This window comes from Bufo bufo, chromosome 6 (genome assembly GCF_905171765.1).
Source record: "Bufo bufo chromosome 6, aBufBuf1.1, whole genome shotgun sequence".
In the NCBI taxonomy this organism is placed as follows: domain Eukaryota; kingdom Metazoa; phylum Chordata; class Amphibia; order Anura; family Bufonidae; genus Bufo; species Bufo bufo.
In genome coordinates, this window is record NC_053394.1 from 312,021,115 (window position 1) to 312,037,513 (window position 16,399).

The following is a 16,399-nucleotide window of genomic DNA, read 5'->3' on the forward strand; positions in this document are numbered from 1 at the left end:
AAGCGAGGGACTGCCACCAAGTTGTGTGCGGTTGGTTAGGACGGGCCGTGCAAGTAGGCAGGGACAGAGGTGGGGTGGAGTTTAGGGCAGCACTTATCCCTCCCCTCTGTCGTGACAGAATCACAGGCCTTACTTAAAATCATGGACCCTATGCGAGTCCTTACGGATCAGGTACATAGTCTCGCTCAAATGGTACAGGATTTGGCACAGAGGCTACAGCAGCAGGAATTGCATCAACCCCCACCTGTAGCAATTTCCTCCACTCAAAATCTTGAACCTCATGTCAAACTGCCTGACAGTTTTTCAAGGGATAAAAAGTATTTCCTGACATTTAAAAAAAGCTGCAAGCTTTATTTTCGTTTACGTGCACATTTTTCTTGCTCTGAACAACAAAGGGTAGGCATTGTTATCTCTTTGTTGCAGGGAGACCCACAAGAATGGGCTTACTCTCTCCCCACGGATTCCTCTTATCTAGCTAATGTTGAAGTGTTTTTTCAGGCCTTAAGTGTACTGTACGATGAACCTGATAAGGCAGCCGTAGCTGAGAGTCAATTAAGGTCTCTTAGTCAGGGAGACAGACCCGTGGAGGAATATTGCACCAAATTCTGGAAATGGTGCGTTTCCTCTGGTTGGAATGATCCAGCGCTTAGATGTTAGTTTCGGTTGGGGCTCTCAGAAGACTTGAAAGGTATGTTAGTCAGCTACCCCCTCCCTGACACTTTAGAACAGATTATGACTCTAGCTGTTAGACTGGACCGAGGAATTAGGGAAAGACAAAGAGAACAACTGACGTCTCCACTGGTGGTGGTCACACCCGACCCCTCACCCTCAAGAGTCCAATTGGAGAATCATCCAGAAGAGCCCATGCAGCTCGGAATGACCAGGAGGGATCTAAGACGTCAAAAGGATTCCTGCTTCTACTGCAGAGAATCGGATCACTGTTTACGACAATGTCCTAAAGTTCCTCCTTCTGGGAGATCTCCACGTCCTGACGCCCAGAAGGATAAGTTATTTCCCAAGGTGGTTAAAGAGAAAGTGTTGTTGCCGGTGGTTGTTTCTTTTGGCTCCAGTAAGGGTTTTGGAAAGGAATTTGTGGATTCTGGGTCTGCCGCTAATTTTATTGACCATAGCTTTGCTCTTTCCCTTGGTGTGCCCATGTTGTCCCTTGCTAACCCTATTCATATCATTGCTATCAATTCCACGCCGTTAGTAGAACAGTAGAACAGCGGGACAGTAGAATATTGTACTCCGGAAGTAACCTTGACTGTGGGGATCTGTCATATGGAATGTAATTTTTTTATTCTAAAATATTTACCCGTGAAGGTAGTACTGGGTATACCTTGGCTCCAGGTTCATAATCCAGTCATCAACTAGTCCACGGGTGAATTAGAGAAGTGGGGAGTGAAATGTGATTCATGCTGTCTACCTGTTATTCAGTCTGGAGTCTCTTCAGAGTCAAACTCTCTTCCCACTTACATTAGTGACTTTGCTGATGTTTTTTCTATGTCCGAGGCTGATTTCCTTCCCCCCTCATAGACCTTATGACTGTGCCATCGACCTTGTTCCGGGATCTAAGTACCCTAGGGGTCATATTTATAATCTGTCAGGTCCGGAACGGAAGTCTATGAGGGACTACTTGAAGAAAAGTCTACAAAAAGGACATATTAGACCCTCAGGGTCTCCTATGGGGGCGGGGTTTTTCTTTGTTGCTAAGAAGGACGGTGGATTGAGACCGTGTATTGATTATAGAGAGTTGAATAGGATTACTATTAAGAATTAGTACTCGTTGCCTTTGATTCCAGACTTGTTTAACCAAATTCTTGGAGCTCACTGCTTCACTAAACTTGATCTCAGGGGGGCCTATAATCTTATCCGAATTAAGGAGGGGGATGAGTGAAAAACAGCCTTTAATACCCCTGCGGGTCATTATGAATATTTGGTGATGCCGTTTGGGTTGAGTAATGCACCGGCGGTTTTCCAAAATGTTGTCAATGACATTTTTAGACAATTTATTAGAAAATTCATAATTGTTTATTTAGATGGCAGCCTGATTTATTCGCCTGACTGGGATTCTCACGTGGATCACAATAGACAGGTACTGGAGGTTCTTCGGGAGAACCAATTGTTCGTGAAGGGTGAGAAGTGTGTTTTTAGAGTACAGTCAATTTTGTTTTTAGGATATATTCTAACACCCCAATCCCTCAAGATGGATCCAGGGAAGGTACAGGCCATTTTGGAGTGGGTGAGACCTTCCTCTCTTAAAGCGTTACAACGCTTCTTGGGTTTCGCTAATTATTACTGGAAATTTATTAAAAACTTTTCTATTATTGTCAAGCCTCTCACGGACCTAACTAAAAAGGGAGCTGATCTAGTGAATTGGTTACCAGAGGCCTTAAAGGCTTTTGAAACACTCAAGAGGTGTTTTGTTAACGTCCCAGTATTAATTCAACCTGACCAAGAGCAACCTTTAGTGGTGGACGTTGATGCTTCTGAGGATGGAGTTGGGGCAGTACTCTCCCAGGGGTCATCAACTCTCGCTAACCTGAGACCTTGTGCTTTCTTTTCTCGTAAATTCTCTTCTACCAAAAGAAATGATGACATTGGTAATCGAGAATTACTTGCTATTAAATGGGCTTTTGAGGAATGGTGCCATTTTATGGAGGGGGCTAAACATCAGGTTACAGTAATAACTGATCATAAGAATTTAATGTTTTTGGAATCTGCTAAATGTTTGTATCCCAGACAGGCTAGGTGGGCATTATTCTTTACACGTTTTAATTTTTGGCCAGAAAGTAAAAATGTTAAAACTGATGCCCTATCCCGGAGTTTTTGTGCCTTTTAGTCTCCTGATACTCCATCAGAACCTATTTTGCCGGCAGGTATCATTGTGGCTTCGGTCTACTGTGATTTGACGACCGAGATCACTGCAGGACAACATTAGGCTCCAGTACAATCCCCTAAAGATAAGTTGTTTGTCCCTGGTCATTTGCGTCTCCGGCTGCTAGGTGAGTGCCAAAATTCTGTTTTCAGTGGGCATCTAGGTATTAATGCCACCAAGGAACTAGTGTCCAGGTTTTACTAGTGGTCCTTTTTGTCTAGAGATATCCAGTCATATGTATCCTCCTGTGAAGTTTGTGCCAGGTCCAAGACTCCTAGGTCCCATCCCTAGTAGACCGTGGTCTCATATTACTATGGATTTTGTCACCGACCTACCGGTTTCTGAGGTAGGTGTGGGTAATTGTTTACAGATTTAGCAAAATGGTTCATTTCGTTCCTCTGGCATAATTATCTAATGCTAGGACTCTAGCTTCCCTGTGTGTGGATCATGTAATACGTTTACATGGAATTCCAGAGAATATAGTTTCAGACAGAGGCGTTCAATTCGTCTCAAAGTTTTGGAGGGCCTTTTGTCATAAATTTAATATCTCTCTGTCTTTTTCTTCGGCCTTTCACCCGGAAACCAACGGTCAAACTGAACATTTTAATCAGTCTCTTGAACAGTATTTGAGGTGTTACGTCTCCGACAACCAACATCTTTGGATGAAACATTTGTCCTTGGCTGAATTCGCCATTAATAATCAGGTGAACTCGTCTACTGGTATGTCTCCTTTCTGTTGTAATCGTGGGTTTCATCTGCGTTTTAACTCATTTTCCAGATTCCGGAAGCCGATCGAGTGGGTAAGGAACTGTGCACAGTCTGGGCCCAGGTTAAGTCGAACCTGAAAAAAGCCCAGGAGGTTAAAAAAATAAATGCTTACAAAAGGCGCTCTTGAGCGGTAGATTTCAGGTTGGGAGATAAGGTGTGGTTATCTACCAGGAATTTATCTCTGAAAGTACCTTCGGGTAAATTTGCACCTCGATTTATTGGTCCTTATGAAATCATTAATATCATTAATCCAGTGTCTTTTAAGTTATGGTTACCTGACTCATTTCACTTCCATAATGTTTTTCACAAAGCCTTACTCAAGAAGTATGTGTCTCCTGTATCTCCTGCTCAGGAATATCTGCCGCCTGTGGAGGTTGCCGGTCAACTAGAATTCGAGGTTTCTAGGATTATTTATGTGAGAAAGGTTCGTAATTCTTTGCAATATTTAGTTCACAGGAAGGGTTTTAGTCTCGAGGAAATATCTTAGGTACCAGCGAGTAAAATGCATGCTACGAGGTTTGTGAGGAGATTCCATTTAGTTCACCCGGAAAAATTTAGTTCAGTGAATATGGGTCCGGTGGCCCCTCGTGGAAGGGGGGTACTGTAATGGGGAGCTGGCGACATGCTTCCCCTTTGCAGCGCTGGCTGCATCCCGCTAGTGAAGAGGAGCGAGTACGTCATCATCTCCATAGCAACCAGAGGGGGGGGGAGGACCCGGCCGCACACGCTTCCTCAGCATGGCCGGCGTCCTCCATCCCCTAGGCAACGAGCACGCGGGGAACTGAGCGCCGATATTAATAAGTCGGCGCTCAGCTGTTCTGAGTTGCGGGGGACGGGTCATGTGACGCTGGCCACGTCACATGACCCATCAGGAGGACCTATTTAAACAGGTAACCTGCTGTCCACAGGTTGCCTGTGATTGGTCTTGCTACCCTCACCAGCAGTTTCCTATTGTGCCTTTCTGTGTTCTTGGACCTCGGCTCTGTTTTTGACCTCGACCTTGTGACCTCCCTGGATTTGACGTGACCTCTTGGCTTCTGACTCCGGATTGTGTTTTGACCTCGTTATTGTATTGCTCCCTGTGTACCTGCGTGACCTCCTGGCTTTGACTTTGGCTTGCCTGACTCTGTTACAGTATTCCTTTTATCTTCTTAGGCCCCTGCACATATCTAAGCGAGGGACTGCCGCCAAGTTGTACGCTGTCGGTTAGGACGGGCCGTGCAAGTAGGCAGGGACATACAGTGGGATGCGAAAGTTTGGGCAACCTTGTTAATCGTCATGATTTTCCTGTATAAATCGTTGGTTATTACGATAAAAAATGTCAGTTAAATATATCATACAGGAGACACACACAGTGATATCTGAGAAGTGAAATGAAGTTTATTGGATTTACAGAAAATGTGCTATAATTGTTTAAACAAAATTAGGCAGGTGCATAAATTTGAGCACTGTTGTCATTTTATTGATTCCAAAACCTTTAGAACTAATTATTGGATCCCAAATTGGCTTGGTAAGCTCAGTGACCTCTAACCTACATACACAGGTGAATCCAATTATGAGAAAGAGTATTTAAGGGGGTCAATTGTAAGTTTCCCTCCTCTTTTAATTTTCTCTGAAGAGTAGCAACATGGGGGTCTCAAAACAACTCTCAAATGACCTGAAGACAAAGATTGTTCACCATCATGGTTTAGGGGAAGGATACAGAAAGCTGTCTCAGAGATTTCCGCTGTCTGTTTCCACAGTTAGGAACATACTGAGGAAATGGAAGACCACAGGCTCAGTTCAAGTTAAGGCTCGAAGTGGCAGACCAAGAAAAATCTCGGATAGACAGAAGCGACGGATGGTGAGAACAGTCAGAGTCAACCCACAGACCAGCACCAAAGACCTACAACATCATCTTGCTGCAGATGGAGTCACTGTGCATCGTTCAACCATTCGGCGCACTTTACACAAGGAGATGCTGTATGCGAGAGCGATGCAGAGGAAGCCTTTTCTCCGCCCACAGCACAAATAGTGCCGCTTGGGCTAAAGCACATTTGGACAAGCCAGCTTCATTTTGGAATAAGGTGCTGTGGACTGATGAAACTAAAATTAAATTATTTGGCCATAACAAGGGGCGTTATGCATGGAGTAAGAAGAACACAGCATTCCAAGAAAAACACCTGCTACCTACAGTAAAATATGGTGGTGGTTCCATCATGCTGTGGGGATGTGTGGCCAGTGCAGGGACTGGGAATCTTGTCAAAGTTGAGGGACGAATGGATTCCACTCAGTATCAGCAGATTCTAGAGACCAATGTCCAGGAATCAGTGACAAAGCTGAAGCTGCGCCGGGGCTGGATCTTTCAACAAGACAACGACCCTAAACACTGCTCAAAATCCACTAAGGCTTTTATGCAGAGGAACAAGTACAACGTTCTGGAATGGCCATCTTAGTCCCCAGACCTGAATATAATTGAAAATATGAGGTGTGACTTAAAGAGAGCTGTCCATGCTCGGAAGCCATCAATCCTGAATGAACTAAAGATGTTTTGTAAAGAGGAATGGTCCAAAATACCTTCAACCAGAATCCAGACTCTCATTGGAACCTACAGGAAGCGTTTAGAGGCTGTCATTTCTGCAAAAGGAGGATCTACTAAATATTGATTTAATTTCTTTTTTGTGGTGCCCAAATTTATGCACCTGCCTAATTTTGTTTAAACAATTATAGCACACTTTCTGTAAATCCAATAAACTTCATTTCACTTCTCAAATATCACTGTGTGTGTCTCCTATATGATATATTTAACTGACATTTTTTATCGTAACAACCAACGATTTATACAGGAAAATCATGACAATTAACAAGGTTGCCCAAACTTTCGCATCCCACTGTAGGTGGGGTGGTGTTTAGGGCAGCACTTATCCCTCCCCTCTTCTTGACACAAACCAACTTTTTTAAGGATCAATTCAGTTCTGAAGTGGCTTACATAATAAAAACCCATAAATTAAATAAATTTTATAAACTACATCCCTTAAATAATAAAAAATTTAATTTAGAAACTCGGTTAACCCTTTAGATGTTCCACAGTAATTAAAGGAAAATGGAGGTGAAATGTAAAAAAATTTTTTTTTTAGATTTTCCAATTTAATCCATTTTTTCCTTTAACATGGCCAGGGCAGACTGGTCATAGACCCTACAGGGATATTTTCCAGTGGGCTGATGTCTAAGGGGCCAATCAAGGCCTCCTCATGGACACCAGCCAGGTACAAAATAATCTGATGCTCTCAGCGTTGATTAATGCTAGGAGCCTCAGGTACTTATGCATCTGCTCCATCTACTTCTATTGTCCCTGCCTACTTGTGTTCCCCCCACCTTCTGTAAATTTGGACCAGCTTACAACATGGGGCCACTTTTAGGTTTTTCCATGGCCACTTTAAGTTCCCAGTCTGTCCATGAACACTGTAAGGGTTAAGAGAAAAACATACCTTAATATTTATTACCCTGATTCTGCAGTTTTTACAGAAGAATCCCATATGTGGAATTAAACGGCTACATGGGCATACTGCAGGGCTCAGAAGTAGTGTTGAGCGAATTGGGTTCGGATTGCTGTATCTAAACCCGATTCTTTTAAAAACTACTTTAAGAATATGGGCTCCGTCCTACTGTAAAATGTAAGGCCTCCGCGGAGGTCTTTCCGAAGCTTCCGAAGTATTTCAGCAAATATTGCAAGACTTACTTCGACTTACTTAACAAAGTTTTCAAACGAATCGGGTTCGGATTGCTATAGATTCACTTAAGTCTGCTCAGCAGGGAAGGAGCATCACATGGTTTTTGAAGGGCAGATTTTACTGGGATGATTTAGGTCACCATGTTACATTTGAAGAGGCACTCCTACAGTAGAAAGACCCCAAAAGTAAGCCCAGTTTGGAAAATACATCCTAAGGGGTGGAGTGAGCAATTTGACATTTTACACAATAAAAGCATTTAAAGGAGGACCTTTTTTTTCTGGTTAAAGTCTTGTGTGAGAGATCATTTTTTTGCTTGATGGGGTGATTTTTTTCACACAATTTTTTGATCACTTGATATTATAATTTTTAGAAGGTGAGGTGACCAAAAATGGCTGTTCTAGCATAGTTTATATTTATAGATCATGTGATCTATTGAGCCAGTCGTTACAGATGTGGCGATACCTAATATGTCTATTTTTTTCGATTTTTTACAATCCTTAATGGCTTGATGAAGGGAAACGAACGCTTAGTTTTTTTACATTTGGATTTTAATTTTATTTTTTATATAAACTTTTTATTTAAGTCCAACTAGGGGACTTTGACTAATGTACTGGTTGCATTGTACTGGTTGTAATGTATTGGATGCATTGTACTGCATTGAAACTGTCAGTTTCACACTTGCAGTTCGCATATGAGACCCAGCCTGGGTCAGAAACTCAATTCCTGCTGCGCCATACAAATATGGTGAAGGTCGAGAAGAGGTTAATGCTATTTGGAGTGTAGTTGTAAGCCATGTGTGGCTTAAAGGGGTTTCCAACCCCTATAATGACCCCCCCAATCCCTGGGCCCCTTGTATGGATTATACTTACCTACTCCCCAGCACCCTTGTCACTCCAGATCCCCACATGGACGCTGCATCTCCCCGTCGCGCGGATCAAAACATTCGGCGACAGGAGGAAGCAGCCAATAGGGGATCAGGAGTGACGTGGGTGCCAGGGAGCAGGTATGTATGATCCGTATGCAATGGGTGCCTCCCCCTAGTGCCCTCTATATAACGCGCGTCCCAGGTTTGGTAGGAATGCCAGGTGGTATAGTGCGGCCTAAAATGTCTCTTTATGTGTGTCACAGTGCTCCTACCTGGATACCGCTGGACCCCAGGCTTTGGCTCTGAAGCAATAAATAAAGAGAATAATTGAGGGATAAAGGAATAACTTGAGTCCAGACCTTGAGATGAAGTTCAATGACAGCTTTACTTGAGTAAACGTTTTTCCAGGCTTACAGGCTTTGTCTTGGTTCCAGCAGGCTTTAGCATGAAACTGGCAGGCAAACGCCACTCTGCTATATCTGTTTCCCTCTGACTCTGCTGTACTGACAGGCTGGCTGTATAACTCAGCTTCTTCTGTATGCTGCACTTCACTTTGTAGTCGGCCTTCGGCGCAGGTGCAGTGAGGAAGCCGGCAGCAGGAGCGCGTCCTTCACTCAATGCGTCTGCGCCGAATACTAAACAGGACGGTGCAGGCGCGGGATTTACGGGACACTGAGGAGAACTCGAAAGTCAATCAACTGGACCTGGGCTTCCCAAAGGGTGCGTACACCGAGCCTCTAGGTGCTGAAGCAACGCCCTAATAGCACCTAGAGGCTCATTAGCATATTATAAAAGTCTTTATTTTAGGAGAACGGCGGCAGGCAGGGGGTTATAAAGCATACTGTTATGTACATCGCTAATGTCAGTCAGCTACATAACGTTATTTCTCATGACAGAAACCCTTTAAGGGGCTCTGGCTGGCGTGGGAACGTCCAGCAGAGACATGCCCCTGCACACCCTTCCCCTGTCTATGGAAGACTAGACTAACTCTAACTGGTCCCCACTAGTGTTGGGCGCGAATATTCGAATCGCAAATTTTAATCGCGAATATCACCACTTCGAGAATTCGCGAAGATTTAGAATATAGTGCTATATATTCGTATTTGCGAATATTCTAGATTTTTTTTCATCTGAACCCATGATCCCTCCCTGATTCTTGCTTGTGGGCCAATGAGAAGGCTGCAATGTCTTTGTCCGAGCTTAGCAACATCCTTAGCAACCAATAGAAAAGTTGCCTACCCCTTACTATATAAGAACCTCCCCAGCAGCCACTTTCTGCAGTATTTTGCAGTTCTGAGAGAGACAGCAGTGTCATTGCTGTGCTCTGTGCTTCGCTGTGTCATTACATTAGATAGTTAGTTAGCTCATATATCTAATACAGATAGTTAGTGGGAGATAGTCAGTGTAGGTTAGATCGTGATATAGTCATACATACATACAGACATACATACTACAGACATAGTGCTGTGATGTCACAAGTTCACAACAATACTTAGTGCACCAATCAGTAATATGTAGTCAGACCTGCTAAAATGTAAAGTTGCACGTATCGCGCCAAAATATGCGCATCATTAATTGCCGATTTGCGCAATCGCTAATATATTGGAGCATATAAAGCTACTGTAATGTTCTGCCGTGCCAACCATTTTCTCCAGTCTCAGGAAACTTCTAGCAGCTTGAAAAATGCAGCAAAAGTGACCCACGCCTGTATTGCACGCGCCGATTTTCCCAATCAAGAAAATAATGGCAAATTCACAAATTTATGATGCATATTCGCCCAAATATTTGCGAAATATCGCGAATTCGAATATTGCCCCTGCTGCTCATCACTAGTCCCCACCCTTCCTGTAGGAAGTAGGTCTCGCCCACTTCTCTCCAGAGGGGGGTTAGAATGGAATGGTAAGTTCCATTCTATCTATATACAGCTCTGCCGGGTTTGCTGCCACCTGCTGGTGAACCAGGCACATTACATGTGAACATAACAGTTGCATAACAAAATAGGAATGCACATTGTGGAGGACCTGGAATAAATACACAAGATGACATGAGGTTAGACCAATAAAGACAGTAGCAGGGTGCAGAAGTTGTAACACCACTCTAGGGTGTTACACGTACATGGGGCCTGGGCATTGCTGGGGTCATTATAGGGGTTGGATAACCCCTTTAATTTTACAGTTACATAGTATGGGTGAAAAAAGAGATGCCTGGTACTATAACAGCACCAACTCTGCTCCATGGAATGGACAATGTTCTGTTGGTTAATACAGTGAAGGGTGATGCGCCATCTTTTGGAAACACCAAACACATAACAAAAAAAAAAGAGTATCAAGGTGTTTTATACAAATATATAAAATAAAGTGTATTACTTGTATTTACTTTATTAGTCAACTTTAGCCTTAGACCTGTTTTTTTTAATGTCCTAAAAGTGAATTTGTAAATTCTATATTATTTTCTACCGAAGTTGCTTTTAGACTTTTGCCGGTTGCCATTGGATACAAACAGCAATCAATTAATCTCTACTTTCAAACGTGATCAAGAAACGTAGTGTCCCACTGTGGACAGTGACTGATGATAATAAAGCGCGGCGGAATATGTCAGCGCTATAAAAGTGAGCTTTCATATAATCTACTATAACTTACTGTTTTCTGCTTCTTAACAAATAGCAGAATTCTGAATTTAGCTTTATCTGCCCGGAAAAGAACACATTCATGGACATTTATCAAACCTTTTATACTGCTATTGTGGGGTAAATAAGTTGCAAATCATGGTGCATGCCATATTTGGGCGATAATTTGTGACTTTTCAATTCTCTCGCCAGTTTTAAAAAATGGAGAGGAAAATGAGTGGGGCTTAGCGGAAGGGGCTTGGACTTCTGCCGCCCGACAGATCTACACCAGCTAATAGTTGGTGTAGATTTGAGTTTCTGGCACACTGACTGGCTAGAAATGCGCCAAATTTATTAAGAGGCCTATGTCTCCTAATAAATTTGGCGCATTTTGCACTACGAAAATTTATACTAAGACTGGTGTTTGTAACGTCAATCTTACTATAGCTGTGCCATTGTGTTTAACATTGGTTCGCAGAAGGTTCTTTTATTGTCTTCTGACATTTAAGGGTGGATTCACATCACGCTTTATGCCTCCATTTGACGTATACGTTAGAAAAAAAGGATACAAAAAAAGCAGCACAGCACGTTCTTGTATGCTGTAAAAAAAATCGTATAAAAAGTATCCTTTTTTTTTTTTTTTACAAAGGAACTCTATAAGGTGAAAGGATGCCACTGTATGGCATCAGTCTGAGGCATCCGTTTAAGGTATACTTTTTTGTATACATTAAACGGATGGGAAAAACGTAATGTGAACCCAACACCTCCATTTAACTAATCTGGCAGGCTGTTCTGGAGGAGAAGAGCCTGCTGGAAGCTCACCAGTTTTGACCTAGCTGGATACTGCCGTTTACCACTGGACCCCTTGACTATACTGGGATCCAGTGAGGATACGGCCACTTTCCAGCATAGGAGCTGGGTTTCAGCTGGACAAAAACTGGTGCATGCAGCTGGGGTTTAGGGTTACAAACCTGCTTATAGCAAACACATCTGTTTTCGCAACACCAAGTAAATGAAGTTGAAAACTCTTCTCCAACAGCATTGGGTGCGTGCTGATGAAGCCAAGGACGTTACACGTCACTCCACTGCTTACGACCTTCACATCAACCACATGAGATCCACAGTCCTCGGCTTTATCGACGCAATGCACATTCAGACAATGGATTTAGAGTCCCCGACTTTCCTCCCAGTAGTTTAGAATTTTATTTACTTTATTTCTGCAGGGACAGATGGGATTACTATGGGCAAGTTCAGAACTCTGAACCCTAGCTAATAAGCAATGCTGGTGGTTAAAGATAAGGCGACTTTCACACTGGCGTTTCTGGGTCCACTTGTGAGATCCGTTTCAGGGCTCCCACAAGCGGCCCAAAACGGATCAGTTCAGCCCCAATGCATTCTGAATGGATAAGGATCCGATCAGAATGCATCAGTTTGGCTGCGTTTGGTCTCCGTTGTGTTTTTTAGACGGTCACTAAAACGCAGCTTGCAGCGTTTTGGTGTCCGCCTGACGATGCGGAGCCTAACGGATCCGTCTAGACTTACAATGTAAGTCAATGGGGACGGATCCGTTTTTCACAGACACAATATGGTGCAATTGAAAACAGATCCGTCCCTCATTCACTTTCAATGTAAGTCAAGACGGATCAGTTTTTACTTAGACTTTTTTTTGAATGAATAATGCAAACTGATCCGTTAATAACGGATACAAGCGTTTGCATTATTGGTGCGGATCCGTCTGTGCAGATACAAGATGGATCCGCACCGAACGCAGGTGTGAAAGTAGTCTAACCTGCCATCACAAAATGCAGTGTAATCTGCAGGCACCTTGTTATCGAGCAGGAGGAGCTGAGCAGATTGATACATAGCTTTGTAAATAGCCTTCAGTAAAACGTGTAATTTATGCATTTATATCTCTGCTTCTTCTATACTTTAGACCACCCCTGTAAAACAGCTATCTCTGTATACACACTTAGGCCTCTTGCACACAAATGTTATTTTTTTCCATTTACGTTCCGTTTTTTGCGTTCTGTATACGGACCGTATACAGAACCATTCATTTCAATGGATCCGCAAAAAAACAAAACGGAAGGTACTCTGTATGCCTTCCGTTTCCGTATTTCCGTTCAAACATAGAACATGCTCTATTATTGCCGCAAATCACGTTCTGTGGCTCCATTCAAGTCAAAGGGTCCACAAAAAAAACCGGAATGCATATGGAATGCATTAGTATGTCTTCCGTATCTGTTCCGTTTTTGCAGAACCATCTTTTGAAAATTTTATGCCCAGCCCAATTTTTTTTATGTACTTACTGTTTAAACATTATTGTATGCTTCCGTTTCCATTTGTGATCCGCAAAAAACGGATCACAAACGGAAACCAAACGAAAAGGAAAAACGGAACGGAAGCGGAAACACTAAAACAAAAAACGGAATAACGGACCTGTAAAAAACAGACTGCAAAATACTGAAAAAGCCATACGGTCATGTGCAAGAGGCCTTACACAGAGAATGCTATTAATCACTGATAACCCCTCCCCACGTACAGCTATCAGTGTCTGACAGCTATCTCTGTATACACACTCACACAGAGAATGCTATCAATCACTGATAACACCTCCCATGAACAGTTATTAGTAGTGACTGACAGCTATCTCTGTATACACACTCACACAGAGAATGCTATCAATCACTGATAACACTTCCCCATGTACAGCTATCAGTGTCTGACAGCTATCTCTGTATACACACTCACACAGAGAATGCTATCAATCACTGATAACACCTCCCTGATGTACAGCTATCAGTGTCTGACAGCTATCTCTGTATACACACTCACACAGAGAATGCTATCAATCACTGATAACACCTGTGTATGGATATCAGTGACTGACAGCTATCTCTGTATACACACTCACACAGAGAATGCTATCAATCACTGATAACACCTCCCATGTACAGCTATCAGTGTCTGATAGATATCTCTGTATACACACTCACACAGAGAATGCTATCAATCACTGATAACACCTCCCCATGTACAGCTATCAGTGTCTGACAGCTATCTCTGTATACACACTCACACAGAGAATGCTATCAATCACTGATAACACCTCCCCATGTACAGCTATCAGTGACTGACAGCTATCTCTGTATACACACTCACACAGAGAATGCTATCAATCACTGATAACACCTCCCACGTACAGCTATCAGTGTCTGACAGCTATCTCTGTATACACACTCACACAGAGAATGCTATCAATTACTGATAACACCTCCCCATGTACAGCTATCAGTGTCTGACAGATATCTCTGTATACACACTCACACAGAGAATGCTATCAATCACTGATAACACCTCCCCTGTGTACAACTGAGATCAGAAAAAGAAGAGGTATAAATGTATAAATTACAAGATTTACAAAACTATATATCAATATGCTCAGCTTCTCCTGCTCTATGACATGCTGCCTGCAGATTGTGCTGAATTTTGTGGTGGCAGGTCCCAAACCAGGTGACAGGTAGGATCTTTTTAAGGGTATGTTCACGTAGCTTAAATCCACCGCAGATTCCGTTGTGGAAAACACCAACATCAGCTTCCCACTGACTTCAATGAGGAAAACACCATTATATGCACAAGGTAGTAATTATTTTTTCCACTTATTTCTAATCCATGGTATTTCTTTGAAGCTGATTTTAGCTGCATTTTCCATTGAAGTCAATGAAGTTCTAAAATAGCGAGCATTGTTTTGCACATTTTTACTTCAAAAATCACAGAGGCTACTGACCTGCCACAGTTTTTTACTCGGCAGATTTTAACCATTCGAACCTAGCCTCCACAAAACTAGCCTCCACAAATGGATCCATCAGGGCAGAGGAAGTAATAATTTATATCTAGTTATTTTACTATACTTGATTACTACATAAAGAATTGTTTGTCTATCTTGGATGGAGAGATGACCTCAACGCAGTAAAGTTTTAATGGTTAATGAAGATAGGAGTGAGCTAGTATGTATGGGTCTGGCCACGTAAAGTAGAATGTGGCTGCAGATGGATGCGAGTTATCTCTAAAAGGCATCCATGTGCTAAGCACTGTGATGTTGATGGAGCTGTCCTGTGTGATTGTCCACAGGGGAGCTATCTACACTCATTTACCCGAGAGAGATCTATTGACTGCTCCCTGTGCTTTCTCAGATTTCATTTTCAATTAGCCACAAGGCAATCTCACTGTGAAACAAAACTAATGTTGTTTAAGCCTCCCCGGCTGAAAATCAATGCAACTGTCAGAAATGCTACAGCTGAGGAGTAGGAGGACTTCGCTGGAGACCCTGAAAAAGAAATATGATGGGTCCAACTTACATAAAAAAGGTAAATTCATATTATCATATCTTGTTCATGATGAGTGAATAAGGAAAATTTTCCTTATAAACTTAACCTAATGGGCAGATTTTTAGTAAATAAGTAATGGAAATTTTGGAATGTTATGTGCAGCAAAATGCTTCTAGAGGAGCACAGTTCTATAATATGGCATCCATTGGAATATGGCACATTGGTGGCTCAGTGGTTGGTACTGTTGCCTTGCAGTGCTGGTGTCCTGGGTTTGTATCTGTTGAGGAGCGGTTGAGACGTATGCATATATATCCATGCATGCCTGCAAACACGTGCGGGCATGTATGGTATATATATGCATACATTAACCACCGCATCATGGGGTGATGTGCGCAGATGTGCCCAGCATCTGCGCACGTCTGCCCATGGTGATCCCCAGGGGCTCATGGTGGCCCCTGTGGGAAATATGTGGTCCCTGGAAGCTGTGCCCCCTTATATTAGTAAATATATGTGCCCTCTTATATATGTCCCCTGTATGCCCCAGATATATGCGAGGGTGTGTGTATATATAGATATGTGTGTATGTATTTGCACACGTGTCTATGTATATACACTTATGTCAGCATGACAGTATGTATGTGGGCTTATTGCTGCCCATTCATACCCCCGGTTTTGTCCCCCAAGCATCTGTGGATATATATATGCATATATGCAATTCCAACTGTTATCTACAGAGTTGTTATAGCCTGTAGGATAACAGCTGATTAGCATCTAGTCCCCTTTTGTTCAGACCCAAAGCAATCAGACGCTTTGGCACCGTTTGTGAGGGGACCTTCTAACCAGACATCAAGAATCTGAGAACCTGTTTTTCCACACCTCTGCCCATGGCTAAAACTCCATCCCACTACTCCCAGCATCTTTGGGACTAGGGGGGGGGGGGGGGGACTCTGGGGATTGTAGGCAGGCATACGTCACAGTGACACTATGATGTCACATCCCTGAGGAGGGGGTTGCTTTTGGGCTATAAAACCCCCAGCATGGCAGACATGCGGTCTCTTGCAACCAGACTAGATACATGGGAGAGTGCAGCTCCATGATGAACGCCTGGAAATGGCCTACTAACGCTGGAAGGATTAAGTATATCCCCTGACCCCCGACCGCTATATCTCTCCCCTGGTTAACCCACACCCCTGGTCCTGTAACCCCTATATTTGTGTCCCTGATGTGTACCCTGGGCCCTGATTT

At 43.0% G+C, this 16,399-nt stretch overlaps 1 protein-coding gene across 2 annotated transcripts in view; it reads right to left on the reverse strand.

Annotated features, from left to right (window-relative positions):
* The window catches only part of ZNF385C (zinc finger protein 385C), a 321,616-nt gene that overhangs the window by 120,658 nt on the left and 184,559 nt on the right, over window positions 1-16,399 (reverse strand). The gene's annotated exons all lie outside the window — the stretch shown is intronic.